Below are 23,427 nucleotides of genomic sequence, written 5' to 3'. Positions count from 1 at the left end.
ATGCTCCAAAAGCTTACTGTCCTAAGATTAAAGTTGAAATGTAATTTTGTAAAATTATCTTCAAACACGTAATTTAAAGATATTCTGTGATTTTATAAATATATTTGGATCAATTATACTAAAGTTATTTTTGCCTTTGGTGTTAAACTTATAACCCCCCCAAAATTTTATAAATTTAAATTATAAAATTTAACATAACTAAACACATTAATAAATCTATTAAGAATAATTATAATTATAAGAATCTGGAATCTAGGTTACCATGAAAAGCAACTCCAATAAAAACTAAACACAAAAAAACTACATGTTGGAATCAAAAATGAAGACAATGAATCAAGGAATAGCAGAAATTTTAGTTTAACTTCATACTTCTGATAATGATCTAAATTGTGATTTGGCCTTCAAAAGTCAATTATGTTAGCAAATCTGTATTAAATCAATGCCTATATTAAAATACAGTATGTATGGAATAATGACCAAAAATCTTAACTAATATAACACAACACTGTTTCCTTTCAAAGGTTTATTATTATTGTAAGATAAGACAAAGTCATTTAAATAGCCATATTTTTAGCACAGAAGTAAGCTAGTTAATATTGCCTTTTGAAGACTAATTGGATTAACTATTATTACTAAGAATCCCAGTAGTATTAAACTTTATTCATCAAAAAATGTGGGACAGAACACTTTCAAGATGTAACAGCTACTAACTAATTTGGATATTAAGAATTCATAAACATTTTAACAAAGGATAGATTAAAATTAGATATAATCATGTTTACATAAAAATTTATGTATATACGTATATAACCAAAAACAAAACAAAACCAGTAGTAGATTCTGACTTGTGGCAACTCCATTTTTTACCGAGTAGACTGCTCCATAGGGTTTTCTTGGCTATGTTCTTAAAGGAAGCAGATTGGTAGGTCTTTCTTCCATGATAACATTGGGTGGGTTCAAACTACCAATCTTTTTTTTTTTTTTTTTAATGCTTTAGATGAAAGTTTACAGCTCAAGTTAGTTTCTCATACAAAAATTTATGCACATTTCATCAGCTTCTAACCCCCTCTTGATTTGTAAACTTTCACTTAAAGCACAGTAAAAATTAAAATAAAAAATTATACACACATTGTTATGTGACCCTGGTTGTTATCCCTATAATGTGACAACACACTTCTCCTTTCCACCCTGGATTTCCCATGTCCATTCAACCAGATCCTATCCCTTTCTGCCTTCTTATCTCACCTCTGGACAGGAGGCTGCCCATTTAGCCTCATGTAACTATTTGAACTAAGAAGCATACTCTTCCCTAATATCATTTTATGCCTTATAGTCCAGTCTAATCTTTGTCTGAAGAATTGGCTTTGGGAATGGTTTTGGTTCTGGGTTAACAGAGTCCGGGGGTCATGTCTTCTGAGGTTCCTCCAGTCTCAGTCAGACTATTAACTCTGGCGTTTTTACTAGAATTTGTGTACTGCACCCCACTTTCTCCTGCTCCATCAGGGACTGTCTGTTGTGTTCCCTGTCAGGGCAGTCATTGGTGGTAGCCAGGCACCATCTAGTTTTTCTGGTCTCAGGCTGATGGAGTCTCCAGTCTATGTAGCCCTTTTCGTCTCCTGGGGTAATATTTCCTTGTGCTTTTAATGTTCTTCATTCTCCTTTCCTCAAAGTGGGTTGGGACCAATTGATGCATCTTAGATGGTTGTTCACTAGCTTTTAAGGCCCTAGATCCCACTCACCAAAGTGGGATGCAGAACAATTTATTAATAAACTTAGTTATGCCAATTGATCTAGATGTCTTCTGAAACCGTGGTCCTCAGACCCCTACACCTGCTACACTGTCCCTTGAAGTGTTTGATTGTGTACAGGAAACTTCTTAGCTTCTGGTTTAGTCCAGTTGTGCTGACTTCCCCTGTATTGTGTGTTGTCCTTCCCTTCACCTAAGATAATTCCTGTCTACTATCTGGAAACACTGGGGGTGTAGTGGTTAAGTGCTATGGCTGCTAACAAAAAGATCAGCAGTTCAAATCCACCAGGTGCTCCTTGGAAATTCTATGAGACAGTTCACTGTAAGTCAAAATCAACTCGATGATAATTGGTTTGGTTTTTTTAAGTCTAGTTAGTGAATTCCTCTCTCCTTCCCTCCCCACCCTCATAACCATCAAAGAATGCTTTCTTCTGCATTTAAATCTTTTCTTGATTTCTTGTAATAGTGGCCTCATACAATATTTGTCCTTTTGTGACTAGCTAATTTCACTCAGCATAATGCCTTCCAGATTCATTCATGTTATGAGATGGTTCATGGATTCGTCATTGTTCTTTATCATTGCATAGTATTCAGTTGTGTGAATATATCATAATTTGTTTACCCATTTGTCCATTGATGGGTACCTAGGTTGTTTCCATCTTTTTGCTATTGTGAAGAGTGCTAGAATGATGGCTCATCATTATATGATGGCTTTTATTTCTCTAGGATACATTTCAAGGAGTGGGATTGCTGGATCATATAGTAATTCTATTTCTAGCTTTTTTAGGAAGTGTCAAATTGATTTCCAAAGTGGTTGTACCATTTTACATTCCCACCAGCAGTGTATAAGTGTCCAATCTCTCCACCATTTATTATTTTGTGTTTTTTTTTTATTATTAATGCTAGCTTTGTTGGGGTGAGATGATATGGCATTATAGTTTTGATTTGCATTTCTCCAATGGCTCATGATCATGAGCATTTCCTCATGTATCTATTAGCTGGCTGAATGTCTTCTTTGGTAAAGTGCCTGTTCATATCTTTTGCCCATTTTTTAATTGGGTTATTTGTTTTTTGTTGCTGAAGTTTTGCAGTATCTCGTAGATTTTAGAGATTAGACCCTGATCGGATATGTTGTTAGCCATTTTTCCCAATCTGTGGGTTGCATTTTTACTCTTTTGCTGAAGTCTTTTGAAGAGCATAAGTGTTTGATTTCTAGGAGCTCCCAGTTATCTTATTCCTCTTCTGGTGTTATGCATTGTTAGTTATGTTTTGTATTCTGTTAGTGCCATGTATTAGGGCCCTTAGCATTGCCCCTATTTTTTCTTCCATGACCTTTATCATTTTATATTTTACTTAGGTCTTTGATTCATTTTGAGTTAGTTTTTGTGGATGGTGTGAAGTATGGGTCTTGTTTCATTTTTTTGCAGATTGATAACCAGTTATGCCAGCACCATTTGTTAAAGAGACTGTCTTTTCCCTATCTAACAGACTTTGGGCCTTTGTCAAATATTGTTTGCTCATAGGTGGATGAATTTATGCCTGGATTCTCAATTCTGTCCCATTGCTCTATGTATCTGTTGTTGTACCAGTACCAGGCTGTTTTGACTACCATGGGGGTAAAAAAAAAAGGGGGGGGTAAAATAGGGTCTAAAATTAGATAGTGTGAGGCCTCCCACTTTGTTCTTCTTCAGTAATGCTTTACTCTCCAGGGCCTCTTCCCTTGGCATATGAAGTTGGTGATTTGTTTCTCCATATTATTAAAAAATGTTGTTGGAATCTGGATCAGGATTGCATTATTTCTGTAGATCACTTTTGGTAGAATAGACATTTTCATAATGTTGAGTTTTCCTATCCATGAGCAAGGTATGTTTTTCCACTTATGTAGGTCTCTTTTGGTTTTTTGGAGTAGTGTCTTGCGGATTTCTTTGTGTAGGTCTTTTACATCACTGGTGAGATTTATTCCTAAGTATTTTATCTTCTTGCAGGCTATTATAAATGATACTGATTTGGTAAATTCCTCTGCAAAGTTCTTTTTGTTGGTGTAGAGGAGTCCAACTGGTTTCTGTATTTATATCTTGAATCTTGATACTTTGCTGAAATCTTCTATTTGTTCTAGTAGTTTTCTGGTAGATTCTTTGGAGTTTTCTGTGTAAGATCATATCATCTGCAAATAGCAATAATTTTACTTCTTCCTTACCAGTTGGGATTCCCTTCATTTCTTTATCTAGCCTAATTGCTCTGGCTAGGACCTCTAGCACAATGTTGAATAAGAGTGGCGATAAATGGCATCCTTGTCTGGTTCCAACTCTCAAGGGAATGCTTTCAGACTCTCCACTTATGACAATGTTGGCTGTTGACTTTGTATAAATGTCCTTTATTATGTTGAGGAATTTCCTTTCTATTCCTGTTTTGCTGAGAGCTTTTATCATGGATGGGTGTTGGACTTTGTCAAATACCTTTTCTGCATCAGTTGATAGATCATGTGGTTCTTCTTTTTTTGTTGTTTAATTTATGTGATAGATTGCATGGATTGTTTTTATTATGCTAAAACAACCTGTTAAACAAAAATTTCATGCACAGCAAAATTTCTAAAGTTTGATTCATAAATGAAGGATAATTAAGTTATTCCCAGAGAGACAAAAACTGAAAGAATTTGTTGATCACAGAACTTCCCAACAAGAAATACTAAAGGGGAATCCTTCAAGCTAAAATGAATAGACATTAAAACCAAACCTTAGACAGTAAATTTAATCCACAGGAAGAAATAAAGAGCAGCCATACGGTTACCAAACCAAAAACTAAACCTGTTGCTGTGGAGTTGGTTCCAACTCATAGCAACCCTATAGGATGGAGTAAAACAGCCCCATAGGGTTTCCAAGAAACCTCTGGTGGGTTTGAACTGCTGACCTTTTGGTTAGCAGCCAAATGGTTAACCACTGTGCCACCAAGTCTGTGGTAAGGTAACAAACTGCATAATTAACATGAAATAAAGTTCTAATATATTTTTGGTAATTCTTTTTTCTTCCTGTCTTATTTAAAAATCAACTGCATCCAGCAATAATTATAAACCTGTGTTGATAGGCACAGAATGTATAAAAATATACTTTATATGACAATAATAGCACAAAGGAGGAGAGTAAATGGAGCTTTTGGGGAACAAATACATTGTATACAATTGAAATTATGTTGGAGTTAATTTGAACTAGATTGTTATAAGTTATAGTATTAATTGTAATCTTCAGGGCAACCACTAAGAAAATAACTCAGTAGTAAAAGAATGGAGAAGAGAGTTTAATGGTACATTAGAATATAACTGTTTAACACAAAAGAAGATAGCAATGGAGGAGGAGAGAAAACATACACAAATCAAAAAATACATATACAGAGAAAACAAATAGCAAATGATAGATGTAAACCCTACCTTATAAATAACTGCATCAAATATAAATGGATTAAACATTTCTATTAAATGCAGAGATTGGTAAAATAGATAAGAAAACATGATCAGTCCCCTGTCTAAAAGAGGTACACTTGAGACTCAGACAAATAAGTTGAAAGAAAAGGATGAAAACAAACATATCATGCAAACTGTAACAAAAAGGAGCTAGCATGACTGTATGAATGTTTTTCTATTACTAGAGAAAAAGATGTGCATTTTATAATGACAAAGGGTCAATCCTTCAATAAGATATAAACATTTTAAACATGTATTTACATAAGAAAAGAGCTTCAAAATACAAGATGCAAAACCTGACAGAACTGAAGAGAAAATAAACAAACAATAATAGTTGGATATTTCAAAACAGAACTTTCAAAGGTTAATGGAAAACTAGACAAAAGAACACAAAATGAATAAAAGGTATGAACAATGTTATAATACCACTAAACTTGACAGAACTCTAGGAAACGTCTTACAATGATAGCAGAATAGCATTCTTTTCAAATTTACAGGGAATGTTTTTCAAGTTAGACTATATCTTAAATCATAAAACAAATCTTAATAATTTTAAAATGAGCAAAATCATACAAAGTATATTCTCCAATTGCAACTGAATAAAATTAGAAATTAAAAAAATAAGGAAATCTGAGGAATTTATAACATGTAGAAATTTTTTTAAATTAAATAACTAATGGGTCACAAAGGAAATTTAAAAAATTAGTAGAAAACACAAAGAAAATTAAAAATGAACAACAATGGGTCATAAAGGAAATTTAAAATATTAAAGGAAATTTAAAAAATAGCTTGAAACAAATGAAAACAAAAATGAAACACTAAGGGGCGTGGCCAACAGGGCACTATATACAGAAGCACCACTCCATCCACCCATAGCAAAGACCCAAAAACTAAATGAAACAGAGACAAACATCAATCCTGGAACCCTAAGCATCCAGTGAAGAGACAAAGAACTCAGCGAAGCACCGAATGGAATAAGAAACTGACAGAGAACAGAGAGCAAGGAGAGATACGTGTGAACATCCCCTATTATCTAACGTAGCATGGATTTGCCATCTTGGACTCCTGTTAGAGATCAGTGCACAGGCAATACAGGACAGCAGCTCCACAGAGCTCCCAGTAGGAGACAGAGCACTTGGTAACCACCAAAATAAGTTTTCGCAGCCCCCATCCCTCCCACCCTGCTAGGTCTCCTCCACTTCCTAGCTGGATGTGGTCACTGAGCCAACTGCCAAATGCATGGTCCATGCCACTTGGATTTGCCCCACCCACATGTGACATCGGCAGACAGGGAGTACAGAAAAGCAGCTTCATGGACTCCCACCAGAAGACTGAACCCCCAGTAAATAGTGATAAATGCTTTCCCACCTCCATCCTTCTTTTCCCCACTCAGCCTCTACCACTTCCTTCTGGCTATAGTCTCTTGGCCAGGAAGCACTGGCTGCAACCACGTGCCACTTGGATTTGCCCCACCCACACTGGCCCTCTCTGTCAATGCAATTTGTTTGTTGCTGTTGTTGTTTTTTTCTGCTTCTTTTGGCTTCTTCCCTGCCTCTCACCACCTCCTACTCCTTTCTCTCAAACACCTGGCTCTGTGTGCCAGCTTTGCTTCTTCTTGAAAGGCTATGAAGTGCCACTCAGCTGGGGAACTCCTTCCCCAGTCAGTGCTGCCACACTGGTGGGATACCTGGGGTCTTTTTTGTTACTTTGTTTTGTTCTGTTCTGATATGTTTATTTGTTTCTGTTTTCACAGCTTGGGAGCCCCTTCTAGCTAGAGCCCGGCTTGGAAGCCACTTCCTTGGTCTGCACAGCCATGGTGGTGGGATCCCTGGGGGCATTTCTTTTATTTGCGTTCTCTTTTTTCCTTTTTGTCTTTCTTCATTTCTCAGTTTCTCCTCTCTCTATACTTACCTTCTTTTCTTGTCTCCTGAATACCTGGTGCTATGTGACATCTCCACCCATTCTAGCCAGGCTGTACAGCCTAGGAGCCACATCCTCAGTATTTGCAGCTGCACTGGTGGGATCCCTGAGGGCTTTTTTTTTTTTTTCTATTTTCATTTATTTTCTAATTTTCATTTATTATTTTTTTTCTCTCTCTCTTTTGTTTCTTTTTGTTTGTCTCCATTTCTTGGTTTTTCATCACCCCACTCCAATGGCAACCTCCCTTAGCACTCTTTTGTTTTTTTTTTTAACTTGTTTTTGTCCCGTCTTTCTTTCCTTTACTATACCCATCTTAGCTCCACACATCACAACCTCCCCCTTCCTTCCTGCTACCTGCACCGTACACTGAACATCATACCCCAAGCAGCAGAGGCAGGGCTGCACTGACCCCCAACTCACCCTTTTGGCTCCAGTTAGTGCTACAAACATACATCCCAGCCCCTCCACTTCAGCTGGACCTCCCCTGCTGCACCATAGCTAAGTGACTGGCCCTGCCAATTGGACAAAGAGGTAAAAAGTTTCATGCCCACAGATGAGCAAGTAACAAAGAATGCACAGTCCACCTGCTTAGATATAACCAAATAAAACAAACAATAAGAACAAAAAAAAATAAGGTTGAAACAAACAAATGTACAATCAATAAATGAAGAAAATAGCTACTGAATGTCCCAAAGACAGCAGACAACATAAAAACATATTTTAAAAAATAGGACAAGATGGTTCCAGTAGAAATCCAAAATAAAACACTTGATGACTTTCCAGTAGAAAAAAGGCAATAGAACTACCTGATAGGGAATTCAAATCTCTAATATTCAGAGCTATCCTAGAGTTGAAGCAAAAAGCAGACAAAAAAGAGGAAAAAATAGACAAAATCATGAAAAAGACAGGCAAAATCATGGAATATACATACCAAAAAATGGAAGATTTCAGGAAAATAATAGAGGAAAAAATGCCAAAATAAATTCATAACTAGAAATCATACAAAAACAACAACTAGAAATCCAAAAGGTAAACAAAAAGATTTCAGAAATGGACAGTGTCGTAAAAGGGCTTAAGAGCAGGTTTGAAACGATGGAAGACAGTGTCAGCAAACCTGAAGAAAAACACTTGGCTACAGCTTTGTTTGAGGAAAAATCAGAAAAAGGAATGAAGATGAAGAAACCCGGAGAATTATGTGGAATACAATCAAAAGCAAAAACTTGCCAGTGATCAGAGTTCCAGAACAGGGGGAGAAAATGGAAAACACAGAGAGGATCATTTAAGGATTGCTAGCAGAAGACTTTCCTAAAGTGAAAGATGAAAAGCTGACCAACCCAAGAAGCTCAATGAACCCCATATAGGATAGACCTCAAAAGGAAATCACCAAGGCATATCATAATCACATTTGCTAAAACCAAAGACAAAGAAAGAATCCTGAGAGCAGCTCATGAAAAACAAAAAGTCACATACAGAGAGGAAAGAATAACACTAAGCTCTGATTATTCAGCGGAAACCGTGAAGGCAAGAAGGCAATAGGATTACATATATAAAACTCTGAAAGAAAAAAATTGCCAACCAAGAATAATATATCCTCCAAAACCATCATTCAAATATGATGGTTAAATTAAGACATTTCCACATAAACATAAATTAAAGCAATATGTAAAAACAAACCAAACTTACAAGAATTATTAAAGGGAGTCCCTCGGTTTCAAAACAACATCAGACCACAGCCTGAATCTAGGACACGGGATCATACCAGCCAGATACCAGCCTAGGAAATGAACCCTCAAGGACTATCCAAAATCAAAAGAATCACAACAGGGAACCACAGAGATTACTCTGTAAATGACAACAACGTGAGAACAATAAAAGAGGGAATAAATGGTAGGTATAGAACTTTTTAATGGAGAAGAAGGCAAGGCAATACCAAGTAATAATAGACTGGTTCAAACCTAGGAAGATAAAGGTAAATTTCAAGGTTACTATGAAAAAGGACATTAATAAACCTACTCATCAAAATAAACAAGAAAAACATCAAGTGTCATTAAAAACAAAATCTACAAAAACAAAAGAAATGAAAAAAAAATCACAAACAAAAGGAATTCAGCTCAGGAGAGTAAGAGGAACAAACAAAACATCGGCACCACGAATCAAAAGCACTACAAACTGACAGCAATAAACTTGCACATATCAATAATTACACTGAATTTAAAAGGCTTAAATGCACTAAAAAAGACAGAAAGTGACAGAATGGATTAAAAAAAAAAACAGGATCCATCAATACACTGTCTACAAGAGACACACAATAGAAACAATGAGGTAAATTTATTAAAAATCAAAGGATGGAAAAAATATATCAAGCAAACAGCTATCAAAAAAGAGCAGGAGTGGCAACACTAATCTCAGATAAAATAGATTTTAAAACAAAATCCACTGTAAAAGACAAAGAAGGGCACTATGTAACAATTAAACGGATGATCCATCAGGAAGACATAACCATTATAAACATCCTCACACGCAATGACAGGGCTCCAAAAGGCATAAACTCTAACAGCACTGAAAAGAGAAATAGACAGTTTCATAATAATAGTGGGAGACCAACAGAGCACTCTTGGTAAAGAACAGGCCATTTAGAAAGAAACTCAACAAAGATACACAAGAGCTAAAGGTTACAATCAGCCAACTTGACCTGACAGACATATATATAACATTCCACCCAACAGTTGCAAAGTACACATTCTTTTCCAGCACACATGGAACATTCTCCATAATAGATCACATTTCAGGTCACAGAACAACCCTCAACAAAATCCAAAATACTGAGATAATACAAAGTATATTCTCTGACCACAATGCCATCAAGGTAGAAATTAACAACAGGAAGAGCAAGGATATCAAAAATTTGATTGTCTCTCTATGACTTTTAATCATGTCAGTGATGATGTACTAAACAAATTCACCAGAAACTAAACCCTTTGCTGTTAAATTGATTCAACCCCATGGGACAGAGTAGAATTGTCCCATAGAGTTTCCAAGGAGTGGCTGGTAGATTCTAAAAGCCAACCTTTTGGTTAGCACCTGTAGCACTTAACCACTGTGCCTCTAGAGCTCCACTAAATAAATAATGACACCAAATTGGGATATTCTTATGAAATAAAGAAATGGCTATTGAACCAATTACGTTATAGTTGACTCTGAAACTACAGAGACGTCAACATAAACGTAAAAATAAAAGCACTGATTGATCCCTGTTCTTTAATTTTCATTTTACCTCTTTAAGGCACTTTTAGTCTCACTTTAATTCTTTCTTTAAATTGCATTGAAAGAGGCATTACATTAATAGGAAAACATTATAAACATTAACTGGAAAACATTATAGACTTTAAAAATTAATTACATGACTGTGAAGGACATGAACAGATACTTCACCAAAGAGGATATTCATACAGCCAACAGACATGAAAAGATGCTAAATGTCATTGGCCATCAGAGAAATGCAAATCAAAATTACAATGAGATACCATTTCATTCCCACAATGACGGCTAAAATAAAAAATAAATAAATAAGTGTTGTAGAGAATATGGAGAAATTGAAAGCCCTACCCATTCCTGGTAGGAATGCAAAATGGTACAGACATTTTGGAAAACAGCCTGGCACCTCCTGAAAAAAACTAAAGGTGGAGCTGCCATATGAGCCAGCAATTCCACCCCTAGGTATATACACTAGAGATCTAATAGAAGTGACATTAACAGGCATGTGCACGCTATGTTCATTGCAGTGCTAGTCACAATAACAAAAAGATGGTAACAATCTAAGTGCCAATGAACGTATGAATGGATAAGATAAATGTAGGGCATGCATACAATGAATACTAATCACTGATAACAAAAAATGAGTTCCCAAAATATCTTGGATCATGGATGAACTGGGAGAACATTATGTTGTGTGAAATAAATCAACCACACACACACACACAAAAATCGTATGTTCTTGCTTTTATGAAATAGCATGAACTGGTAAATATACAAAAACTACGTATTTTTATACAAGTAACACATGCCTTCTGTGTTTGTCGGTCACATCCCTCTCCCACCCTCTTCCTCCATGAGACACCCTTACATGCACTGCTATGCCAATCTCCTTCCACATGTTGCTCTAAACAACAGATTGGCTCACAAAATAAAGAATATCACCCATGACTACTGTGATCCTTTGAAAATTCACCTTTATGACACAAAAAAGTCTACAATTACTTTAAAACAAAGATGAAAATGTAAGGAGCAGGGAAACTAGATTAATGGAAACAGAACAACCAGAGTGGAAATAAAGAGAATGTTCCCACATTGTAAAGAATGTAACCAATGTAACTTAACAATTTGTGTAGAAATTGTTGAATGGGAACATAAACTGCTGTGTAAATCTTCTCCAAAAACACTATAAAATATTATCAATAAATAAATAGCAAGAAAAAAATGAGTTTCTGATGACGAAAATATATGGAAAATATACAGATACACTGGTGTCAGTCAGGAGCCCAGTGAAAAATACAAACTGAGAGACACTAGGTACAGCTCTTCTCCTAAAACATGAAAGAAATCTTAAAATGACAATAAAGCTAAAAACATAAAGAATATGTATAGGAGATTCCACAGTCATATAAAAGGAATTGCATTTGGTATGAGGAAGAGAGGAAGGAGCAGAGAAGTAAATAATTTATCCATTCATTCATCCATCCATGGATTTATCAAAAATATGCTTTCTAGACAGCTCTCAGTTGTGGAGAGGGTGATACATTTAATTAAAAAGTCTATGCTTCAAATGCTCCCACTGGGGATGTAACAAGGAAAATGGTTTAAGAGTAAACACACAACAAAAAAATTATACAATATGGCAGATATTGATAAGTGCTGTAAAATTAAGGCAAGGGTATAAAGAGCATTGCGTCTGTGAGTTTCTGTGCGATTGTGATTGAAGGTTGATCTGCTACTTTGATAGAGTGCCTGAGTTATCTGTGAAGGTGGCATTGAAGCAAAGACATAAAAAAGTGAAGGGTGGGCATGTGACCGTCTGATGGAGGAATGAGTGATTCAGGCAAAAGGAAATGTAGATGTAAAAACTCTAAAGCAAAAAAGTGTTTGGAGTGTTTGAGGAACACCAAACGGTCTAATAGAAGTAGAGAGGAAGGGAGGAGGTTAGAAGAGCTAGCTAAACAATAATCAAAGTAACCAAAGAAGATGGACAAATAAATGGAAAAAAAAAGTTCTCTAGCTGAAGATTTTAGTGCACAGATCAAATGAGTTCACATTAATAGGCAACATTTATGTAGATAAATCTGTAATTAGATATATGTTAGTGCTTAACAACAACAAAAGGGGTAAAGAAGAAATCCTACAATCGAGCAGACAGAAATGGAAAGATAATGAGGTTCATATCAGCCTGCTCTGCAATACTAAATGTCAGAAGACAAGGGCTCATTACCAGCATTATGTGGAAGAAAGACTGTGTGCCCTCTGTGACTTGACCTGTCAGACTGCCTTTCAAATGGGAGCATAGCGAAGGGCATTAGTTGACATGTAAAGAATCAGAAAGTATGTCATTTCTGTAATCTCTTTAGGAAAAAATAATAGAGGCCACAGGATATTAATCAGCAGCGATGGGGGAGAAGATTTGTAAAACAGAGAATATCTATGAAGATAGTAACATTCACAGAAAGTCTAAGTAATTGGTGCTAACATGTTTATGAAAAAATAAAATGCTGAAAACTTATAAAGTATGAGATATTATAAAAATAGACTTAAAATCTGAGAGAAAAATACTCCTGTTTTGACAAAATTTTGTGGATGGGGAAAGGGTTGGAAAAAAGTAAAAGCAAATTGAATGGCAAGAAAACAATATTTGCTTGTAATAACAATAAATAATATCAACTGACTAGCTTTACGCCAGGCTCTGCTTTAAAAAACATTTTATTTCAGAGCATATTTAATTCTCTCAATCCTATAATGTATGTTCCAGTATTACCTCCAATCAAAACCATATTTTTCAAGATAACTTAGATCTAAGGAAGGCACATTTTATTCATCTGAATGGCAATAATTTTGCCTATGCAACAGTGATCCTGGGGCTTAGTTTGAGAAAAAAAGATATGTAAAGAAAGGGAAGGTGAAGGTAAGATGGAGTGATGGGAAAGAATGGACAATGAAACTCCAGAATGGAAGTGAAAGGGTGACGCTCTGGAGGAAGTAGCATGATCAGTGACCAGCTATCAATGCAGAGCGTCCTTAAAGACTTTCCGTGATAGGGATGACAGACACGCAATTTCCACTTTCCCTATGCCAGGCAGTGAAATGATGCAGCTTCCTCTGTCGTCACCACAAAACTTTAAAAGTCAGCGACACATAACAGGATTGGACTCCTGATTTCTGTAGAGTCCATGTGTAAACATGACAGAGAAACGAACAGTTGAGAAGATCATCGCTGTTGAATTCCGAGGAGACAGGGACTTTGCGCCAGAAATGAATGACATTTTCTGTGCCAGGGCACATATAGATTGGAGGCTTAGGTCGATTTAATTTTGATATTAAGCTGGTAGAGAAAGAGGCATCATGTGGCAATATTTAAAACTAGAAACTCCAACAAATAACTATCTATAAAGATTGTTACCATAAAACCAAACCAAACCAAATCCATTGCCATTGAATCAATTCCAACTCATAGCAACCCTATAGGGCAGAGTAGAACTGTCCCAAAGAGTTTCCAAGGAGCGCCTGGCAGATTCGAACTGCCAACTCTTTGGTTAGCAGCCATAGCTCTTAATAAACTTTCTAGCCACCTCTCAGAGTTGTGGAGAGGGTGATACATTTGACTGAAAAAAATCTATGCTTGAAATGCTCCCGCTGGGGATGTAATGAGGAAAATAGTTTAAGAATAAACTCACAGCAAAGAAACTATATAATATGGCAGATACTAATAAGCGCTGTAAAATTTAGCAAGTCAGGGATATGAAGAGCATTGTGTCATTGAGTTTCTGCATGATTGTGATTGAATGTTGATCTGGTACTTTGATAGAGTACCTGAGTTATCTGTGAAGGTGGGACTGAAGCAAAAACATAAAAAAGTAAGAATGGGCATGTGACTGTCTGACAGAGGAATGAATAATTCAGGAAGCAGGTTAAGTTTGCTTAATATACATTTGACACTTGTCCATTTACATTCAAAAATTGGATCTTCTAAAAAATATTTCTTAGTATCTAAAAGGGGCATCATGAATCTTTTATAGTAGATTATATTTTATAACCCTCTTCTTGCTTTCATAAATTGTATCCAATAATGTCTTTGATACTCAAATGTCATAAGGCATTTTTTTAATTTTAAAATATTTTGTAATAGTGCATACAGTATTTCCTATATTTAACTTAACTCTTTCAAAAATTGTTTCAATGTTTAATTTTCAATAATTTGCTCAATAGTCAGAAAATATGCCTTTGTGAGAACATTAATGTAATTATTACTATTAAGTTCAGAAATTTTTATATGTGCAAACATTCCTTTTAAACTTTTAATTTTTTCTTTTCCTTTTGTGGTCAACTGTCTTAGTCATCTAGCGCTACCATAACAGAAATACCACAAGCAGATGGCTTTAACAAAGAGAAATTTATTTCCTCTCAGTAAAGTAAGCCAAAAGTCCAAATTCAAGGTGTCAGCTTCAGGAGAAGGCTTTCTTTCTCTGTCTGCTCTGGAAGAAGGTCTTTGTCCTCAATCTTCCCATGGTCGAGGAGTTTCTTAGGTGCAGGGACTCCAGGTCCAAAGGACACACTCTGCTCCTGGTGCTGCTTTGTAGGTGCTATGAGGTCCCAGCTTTCTGCTTACTTCACTTTCCTTTCCTTTTATCTCTTAAGGGAGAAAATGTGGTGGAGGCCACACCCCAGGAAAACTACCTTGGATCAGAGAGGTGACCTGAGTAAGGATGGTGTTACAATCCCACCCTAATCCTCTCAACATAAAATTACAATCACAATATGGAGGGCAATCACAATACTGGGAATCATGGCCTAACCAAGTTGATACATACATTTTTGGGGGGACATAATTCAATCCATGACATCAATCTATCTCAGATTGAATAAATTTTATCTAAATTCTCACCACAACTTATAAACCTTTTAATTTTTTGTGCGTATTTAACCATTATTTATTTAATAAAATTTGTATTATTGAATGATTATAGCATAAGGTACCTGAAGTATAATTTCCTAAATGCTATTAATTTTACGAAAGCTTTCATTCTGCTCTACGATAGCCAAGTTTGACGCTAAATAAATTCTTTAAGTTCTTACATTATTTGCAATTTTCTTCAACATCCTCATTTTTATTAAAGCTTGTTTCCCTTAAAGACATTTTTGGTCACATTCCTCAACAATTAAGACTCATTTTCCAGCACCGAGCAAACAGGATGGGTTTATTTATAGTACTAATTTCTACTCCTAGACTGAAGATGGAAAGACTTCATCTAGTTTACTTTGGACATATTATCAGGAAAGAGCAGTCCCTAGAAAGGTACATCATGTTTGGTAAAGGGTCAGTGTAGGCAAGAAAAACCCTTAATGAGATGGATTGATACATAGCCTTAACAATGGTCACAAACATATCAAAGATCATGGAGATGATGAAGGAATGGTCAATGTTTTGTTCCCTTACACATAAAACTGCCGTAAATTGGAGGCAACTCGATGGCAACTAGCAAAACATTTATTCATCAATGCTCTAGATATCATTTGGGAAACCTCCTCTTTAATTCTAATATGGACTATACTGCCTGAACCTCTTTCTCTCTCCTACATTTCAAACGTTCTTGTTCTAGTGTAATATTCCTGAAATGAACTCTTTCTTTAAGAAATAATTCTCTAGTAGCATTCTAAGAATGCTCTTCATTCTCAAGCTTTTAAATTCTGTTAATGTGCCAATTACTGATCAAATGAAATTCAATCTAGACATATTTTCTGAATTCAGTCGCTAACATATTACCACTTACTTGAAATATTTATCTTTATGTATCTTAAACTCAACATATTCAAAATTGTTTGTCCTTCCTGCTAATCTTCATCTTTTTCTCATCTGTTTTATTTAGTCCACCTACTGCTCACAACAGAATCCTTTAAGCCATTTTTAACATCGTCTTGTTACCCTCCACACCCTCATTCAATAACAAAATCTGTTGATTTTATTTACCAATGTGTCCTTGTTTCCTCACTACCCCTCCATTATTGTTGCTATCTTCTACTAGAGAAGAGACTCATGGAAAAACTTTCTAACCTGTCTCCTCAATTCAGCCTGTTCCTTTCCCTTTCCTCCATGCAGCAGCCTGGATTTTTTTTTTTAAGATTCTAAATCCTATGCCACTTCCTCACTGCAATCTTTCAAGGCTTCCCATTATATATAGGCTAAAAAACTTTTTCTTTTTTTAAAGTAATCCACAAAGCAATGTATGTGCTGAACACAGTCTAAACCTCCAATGTCTTTTTGTCCAATACCCTCCCTTTTCTGACTACCTTCCATATACTGTGGCTTTTAATGGCTTATAGTTTTTTTTTTTTTATTAACTTTTATTAAGCTTCAAGTGAACGTTTACAAATCCAATCAGTCTGTCACATATAAGTTTACATACATCTCACTCCCTACTCCCTCTTGCTCTCCCCCTCTTGAGTCAGCCCTTTCAGTCTCTCCTTTCGTGACAATTTTGCCGGCTTCCCACTCTCTCTATCCTCCCATCCCCCCTCCAGACAAGAGTTGCCAACACAATCTCAAGTGTCCACCTGATATAATTAGCTCACTCTTCATCAGCGTCTCTCTCCCACCCGCTGACCAGTCCCTTTCATGTCTGATGAGTTGTCTTTGGGGATGGTTCCTGTCCTGTGTCAACTGAAGGTCTGGGGACCATGGCCGCCGGGATTCCTCTAGTCTCAGTCAGACCATTAAGTTTGGTCTTTTTATGAGAATTTGGGGTCTGTATCCCACTGATCTCCTGCTCCCTCAGGGGTCCTCTGCTGTGCTCCCTGTCAGGGCAGTCATCGATTGTGGCTGGGCACCAACTAGTTCTTCTGGTCTCAGGATGCTGTAGGTCTCTGGTTCATGTGGCCCTTTCTGTCTCTTGGGCTCTTAGTTGTCATGTGGCCTTGGTGTTCTTCATTTTCCTTTGCTCCAGTTGGGTTGAGACCAATTGATGCATCTTAGATGGCTGCTTGTTAGCATTTAAGACCCCAGACGCCACATTTCAAAGTGGGATGCAGAATGATTTCATAATAGAATTATTTTGCCAATTGACTTAGAAGTCCCCACAAACCATGTTCCCCAGACCCCCGCCCTTGCTCCGCTGACCTTTGAAGCATTCATTTTATCCCGGAAACTTCTTTGCTTTTGGTCCAGTCCAATTGAGCTGACCTTCCATGTATTGAGTGTTGTCTTTCCCTTCACCCAAAGCAGTTCTTATCTACTGATTAATCAATAAAAAACCCTCTCCCACCCTCCCTCCCTCCCCCCCTCGTAACCACAAACGTATGTGTTCTTCTCAGGTTTACTATTTCTCAAGATCTTATAATAGTGGTCTTATACAATATTTGTCCTTTTGTCTCTGACTAATTTCGCTCAGCATAATGCCTTCCAGGTTCCTCCATGTTATGAAATGTTTCACAGATTCGTCACTGTTCTTTATCGATGTGTAGTATTCCATTGTGTGAATATACCACAATTTATTTATCCATTCATCCATTGATGGACACCGTGGTTGCTTCCAACTTTTTGCTATTGTAAACAGAGCTGCAATAAACATGGGTGTGCATATATCTGTTAGTATGAAGGCTCTTGTATCTCTAGGATATATTCCCAGTAGTGGGATTTCTGGGTTGTATGGTAGTTCTATTTCTAACTGTTTAAGATAATGCCAGATAGATTTCCAAAGTGGTTGTACCATTTTACATTCCCACCAGCAGTGTATGAGAGTTCCAATCTCTCCGCAGCCTCTCCAACATTTATTATTTTGTGTTTTTTGGATTAATGCCAGCCTTGCTGCTGTGAGATGGAATCTCATCGTAGTTTTAATTTGCATTTCTCTAATGGCTAATGATCGAGAGCATTTTCTCATGTATCTGTTAGCTGCCTGAATATCTTCTTTAGTAAAATGTGTGTTCATATCCTTTGCCCACTTTTTGATTGGGTTGTTTGTCTTTTTGTGGTTGAGTTTTGATAGAATCATGTAGATTTTAGAGATCAAGCGCTGGTCGGAGAATGGCTTATAGTTTTTAAACTATGCCTGAGATGCTCCTTTTTTTTTCCTGACTGATTTCTTCTCATTTTTTTTTGCCATTTAAATACCACCACCTCAGAGAAATTTTTCTTACCTCTTCTTTTAATTTTTTTTTCTTTTCTTACAATATCTTACACACCCAATTCTTTATTTATTAACAAATTTATGTGTATCTGTTGCTTTATTCATTTAGTGTTCCCTTCAAGACAGAAGGAATCATGTCTATTTTATTCTAAACCTATATTCATAAATAAACCTAGTGTACGGTATATATTAAAGTAAATAAATAAATAAGCCAAATGCACTAATGCTGAGTTGATTGTGACTCATAGCAACCCTATGGGACAGAGTAGAATTGCCCCATAAGGTTTCCAAGAGCAGCTGGTGGTTTACGACTGCCGATCTTTGGTTAGCAGCCGCACAACCAGGGCTCCCAAAGGGTGTGTTGTTTTTTGCCCTCAAATTGGTTCCAGCTCATAGCATCCCTAGGTACATCAGAAGGAAACATGCCCTGTCCTGCACCATTATCACAATCCTCATAATGCTTGAGCCCATCGTTGAAGCCACTGTGTCAATCCATCTCATTGAGGGTCTTCCTCTTTTTCTCTGACCCTCTGCTTTACCAAGCATGATGTCCTTCTCCAGGGACTGATCCCTCCTGATAACATGCCCAAAGTATGTGAGACAAAGTCACGCCATTCTTGCTTCTAAGGAACATTCTGGTTGTACTTCTTCCGGGACAGATTTTTTCATTCTTTTGACAGTCGTGGTATACATTCTTTGACAATACCATAACTCAAAGGCATCAGTTCTTCTTTAGTGTTCCTTATTCAATGCCCAGCCTTCACATGCATATAAGGTTATTGAAAACACATTGGCTTGGGTCAGGTGCACCTTAATCCTTAAAGTGACATCTTTGTTTTTAACATTTTAAAGGGATCCTTTGCAGAAGATCTACCCAATGCAATGCATTGATTTCTTGACTGCTGCTTCCATGGTTGTTGATTGTGGATCCAAGTAAAACAAAATCCTTGACAACTTCAATATTTTCCCCATTTATCATGATGTTGGCTATTGGTTCTGTCGTGAGGACTTTTGTTTTCTTTATATTGAAGTGTAATCCATACTGAACACTGTAGTCTTAGATCTTACATCAATAAGTGCTTCAAATCCTCTTCACTTTCAGCAAACAAAGTTGTGTCACCTGCATATCATAAGTTGCTCATGAGTCTTCCTTCAATCCTGATGCCCCGTTCTTTTTCATATAGCTCAGCTCACCTTTCCTGGCTAAACAATGCAGTATCTCCTTGTTCCGTTTGAACGACTGCCTCTTAATCTACGTACAGGTTACTCATGAGCACAATTAAGTGTCCCAGAATTTCCATTCTTGGCAATGTTATTCATAATTTGTTATAATCCACACAGTCGAATGCTTTTGCAGAGTCAATAAATCACAGATAAACATCTTTCTGGTATTCTTTGCTTTCAGCCAAGATCCATCTGACATCAGTCGTGATATTCCTCTTTCCACGTCTTCTTCTAAATCCAGTTTGAATTTCTTGCAGTTCCCTGTTGATGTATTGCTGCATCTGCCTTTGAACAATCTCAGGAAAATTTTACTTGCATGTGATATTAATGATGTTGTTTGATAATTTCTGCATTCTGTTGGATCACCTTTCTTGGAAATAGGCATAAATATGGATCTCATTCAGTCAGTTGGCCATGTAGCTGTCCTCCTAATTTCTTAGCATAGATGAGTAAGCATTTCTAGTATTGCATCCATTTGTTGAAACATCTCAACTGGTATTCTGTCAATTCCTAGAGCCTTGTCTTTCACCGATGTCTTCAGTGCAGCTTGGACTTTTTCCTTCAGTACCATCAATTCTTGATCACATGTTGCCTCTTGAAATGATTGAAGGTTGACCAATTTTTTTTGGTACAGTGACACAGTGTATTCCTTATATCTTCTTTGGATGCTTCCTGTTTCATTCAGTACTTTGTGTGATGTATAATTGGTGTTTATATTTGTTGAAAAAAAGGTTGACATCTCCATTTCTGTAGGGCACATCATCTTGCAGCACTTATTCACCACACACATTTTCTTTGTCTGAACTCCACAATTCATTTTTAAATAATAATTGGATTCAGTATCTGATTCATAGCTAAATCTGTGAATGATTACCCTACCATAATGTATCTTAGCAGTGTACTTTTACTCAGTTTGCTTTAACTTTATTTCTTAGTTTACGTAATTCTTTTGATACCGCTTTCTTTTCTCTGTGTTTAGACTCTGTAATGTACTAAGTCAACACTGCTATGTTCTCAATTTTTTTATCCCCCAGTTTTGAACGTTCATTAATTCTTATCATATAATCAGCCCACTCCTGCTCCCAAGATTAGGTAAACCTACTGAATCAGTGATGGAGTGGTTAAGTGCTTGGCTGCTAACTGAAAGGTCAGCCATTTGAACCCACCTGTTCCTCACTCCGTGGGAGAAAGATGTGGTAGTCTGCTTTGTAAAGATTACAAGTTATATTTAACATCATCTTGTTATCCTTCACACCTAGGAAATGCTACGGTCAAGCTCTACTCTGCCTATAAGGTCGCTATGAGTCAGAATCGACTGGACAGCAAAGGTCTTTTACTTATTTATTTTAAATTAGAAGTCAGATCCCAGGACCACAAATGCAATTGCCAGGAATTTTACATATGTCATTTAAGTATGTTGAAGCAATCCATTTCTTCCTGAGATTATTCTCCAATTTCATGCACTTCATTGGTTGTCCATTTCTGCTTTCCAGACAAGGTAAATATGATTGAGCTGCTCATCACTCCACAATTTGGAGTCTTATTTGATGATTTTATGGTTCACAATTTCTTCTGCTCTTATTTGTAATTGAATAAAATAATATCTGTATTGTTCCATAAGTCATCACAATTGCATTCTGCTTTTGGTAACCTCTCTTGTTTTTAACACTACCATTTATTTATTATTATTTATAATTTTCATTTTCTGCCAACCACACCCTCCCCCAGAGAGGTATTTTCATAAGCATACTATGCTAATTTTGAAATTTTAATATAAAAAGCACACTATTTTAATTCTTAAAAATTATCATAGTGTGCTTATGAAAATACCTCACTGGGAGAGGGTGCAGTTGGCAAACAAAAACAGAAGACGTGCATTATTTGTGTAAAATCACAGTAATGTTGAATTTTGTTTAGTTTCTTTTTTAATCCTGATCTTTACTAAAAAAACTTCAAATGTATAACTCCTGGCTCTTTGTATTATTTACTCTGACTCTGCATCCTACTAGTCTCTGTTTACTAATAACTTTTTGCATCATATGTATATTGTTTTCAAATCATGCTGTATAATTACATGCTAACTTACATTTTTAGTCTGCTTGTGTTCTTTATGTGTGGAATTTGGGAGTTAGCATTGTAGCTCTGTGACACTGGGAAGGGTAAATCTATTATGCCTAAATTTCTTTATCTGAAAATTACAGTGTTGTAGGACTTATCAAATTTTATTATTGAGTTTATTTAAAAAGATAATCCAAAAATAAACACTGAAGTTATAACCTAGCACAGAGAGAGAGAGAGAGAGCACAGAGTAGAAGTTTATTACGTGTTATTTTTTCTATCTTTCATGTCTTCTTTTATGTAATTTATTTTTTCTTCATGTAAAGCATATCTTTAAAAATGCTTTCACTGGCTATATAAAAGGTTTGATTTTCTTTGAGAGATGCAAATTCTGCCATTTCAGCAAAGGTGGTGGCCTACCCAAATTTGTTTTGTTTACTATCCAATGTTCTCCTTTTACCTAACACTATGTTGTTGTATTGTGTGGACCATTAAGTAGATTCCAACTCATAGCAACCCTATGTAACAGAGTAGAACTTCCCCATAAGGTTTCCTAGGCTGTAACCTCCCCACAGAGAAGCCTGTAGGCTTGAACCACTGACTTTTCAGTTAGCAGTTGACTATTTAACCTTTGTATCACCAGGGCTTTTGTTGTTGTTGTGTTGTTAGGTGTCATCAAGACAGTTCTGATTCATAGTGACCCTATAAAAGAGATCCTTAGCAGCAGATTTGCAATATATTATTTGATTTCTTGACTGCTGCTTCTATGGTTGTTGATTGTGGACTCAAGTAAAATGAAATCCTTGTCAACCTCAATCTTTTCTCCATTTATCATGATGTTGCTTATTGATCCAGTTGTGAGGGTTTTTGTTTTCTTTACGTTGAGGTGTAATCCATACTGAAGACTGTGGTCTTCGAACTTCATTAGTAGTTGCTTCAAGTCCTCTTCATTTTCAGCAAAGAAACTTGTATCATCTGCATAATGCAGGTTGTAAATGAGTCTTCCTCCAATCCTGATGCAGCATTCTTCTTCATGTAGTCCAGCTTCTGGGATGTTTTGCTTAGCATACATATTGAATACGTATGGTGAAGGGATACAACACTGACACAGACTTTTCCTGGCTTTAAAGCACCTAATATCCCCTTGTTCTATTCAAACCACTGCCTCTTCAACTATGTACACGTTCCTCAAGAGCACAATTAAGTGTTCTAGAGCTCTCATTCTTCACAATTTACCCATATTTTGTTATGATCCACACAGTCGAATGCATTTGCATAGTCAATAAAACACAGGTAAGTTTCTTTCTGGTATTCCCCCTCATTCCACATCCTCTTCTAAATGTGGCTTGAATTTGTGTTATACACACGAATTCCTGAAATATACATGAATCAAATTGACTACATCTGTGGAAAGAGATGATGGGATAGTTCAATATCAGCAGTCAGAACAAGGCCAAGATCCAACTGCAAAACAGACCGTCAATTGCTCATAGGCAAGTTCAAGTTGAAGCTGATGAAAATTAGAAAATTTCACAAGAGTCAAAGTATGACCTTGAGTATATCGCACCTGAATTTAGAGGCCATCTCAAGAGTAGATTTAATGTATTGAACACTAATGACTAAAGACCAGATGAGTTGTG

This window comes from Loxodonta africana, chromosome 17, assembly GCF_030014295.1.
Source record: "Loxodonta africana isolate mLoxAfr1 chromosome 17, mLoxAfr1.hap2, whole genome shotgun sequence".
NCBI classification, from domain to species: domain Eukaryota; kingdom Metazoa; phylum Chordata; class Mammalia; order Proboscidea; family Elephantidae; genus Loxodonta; species Loxodonta africana.
The sequence above is the reverse complement of the archived record's forward strand: the minus strand, read 5'-3'. Positions refer to the sequence as shown.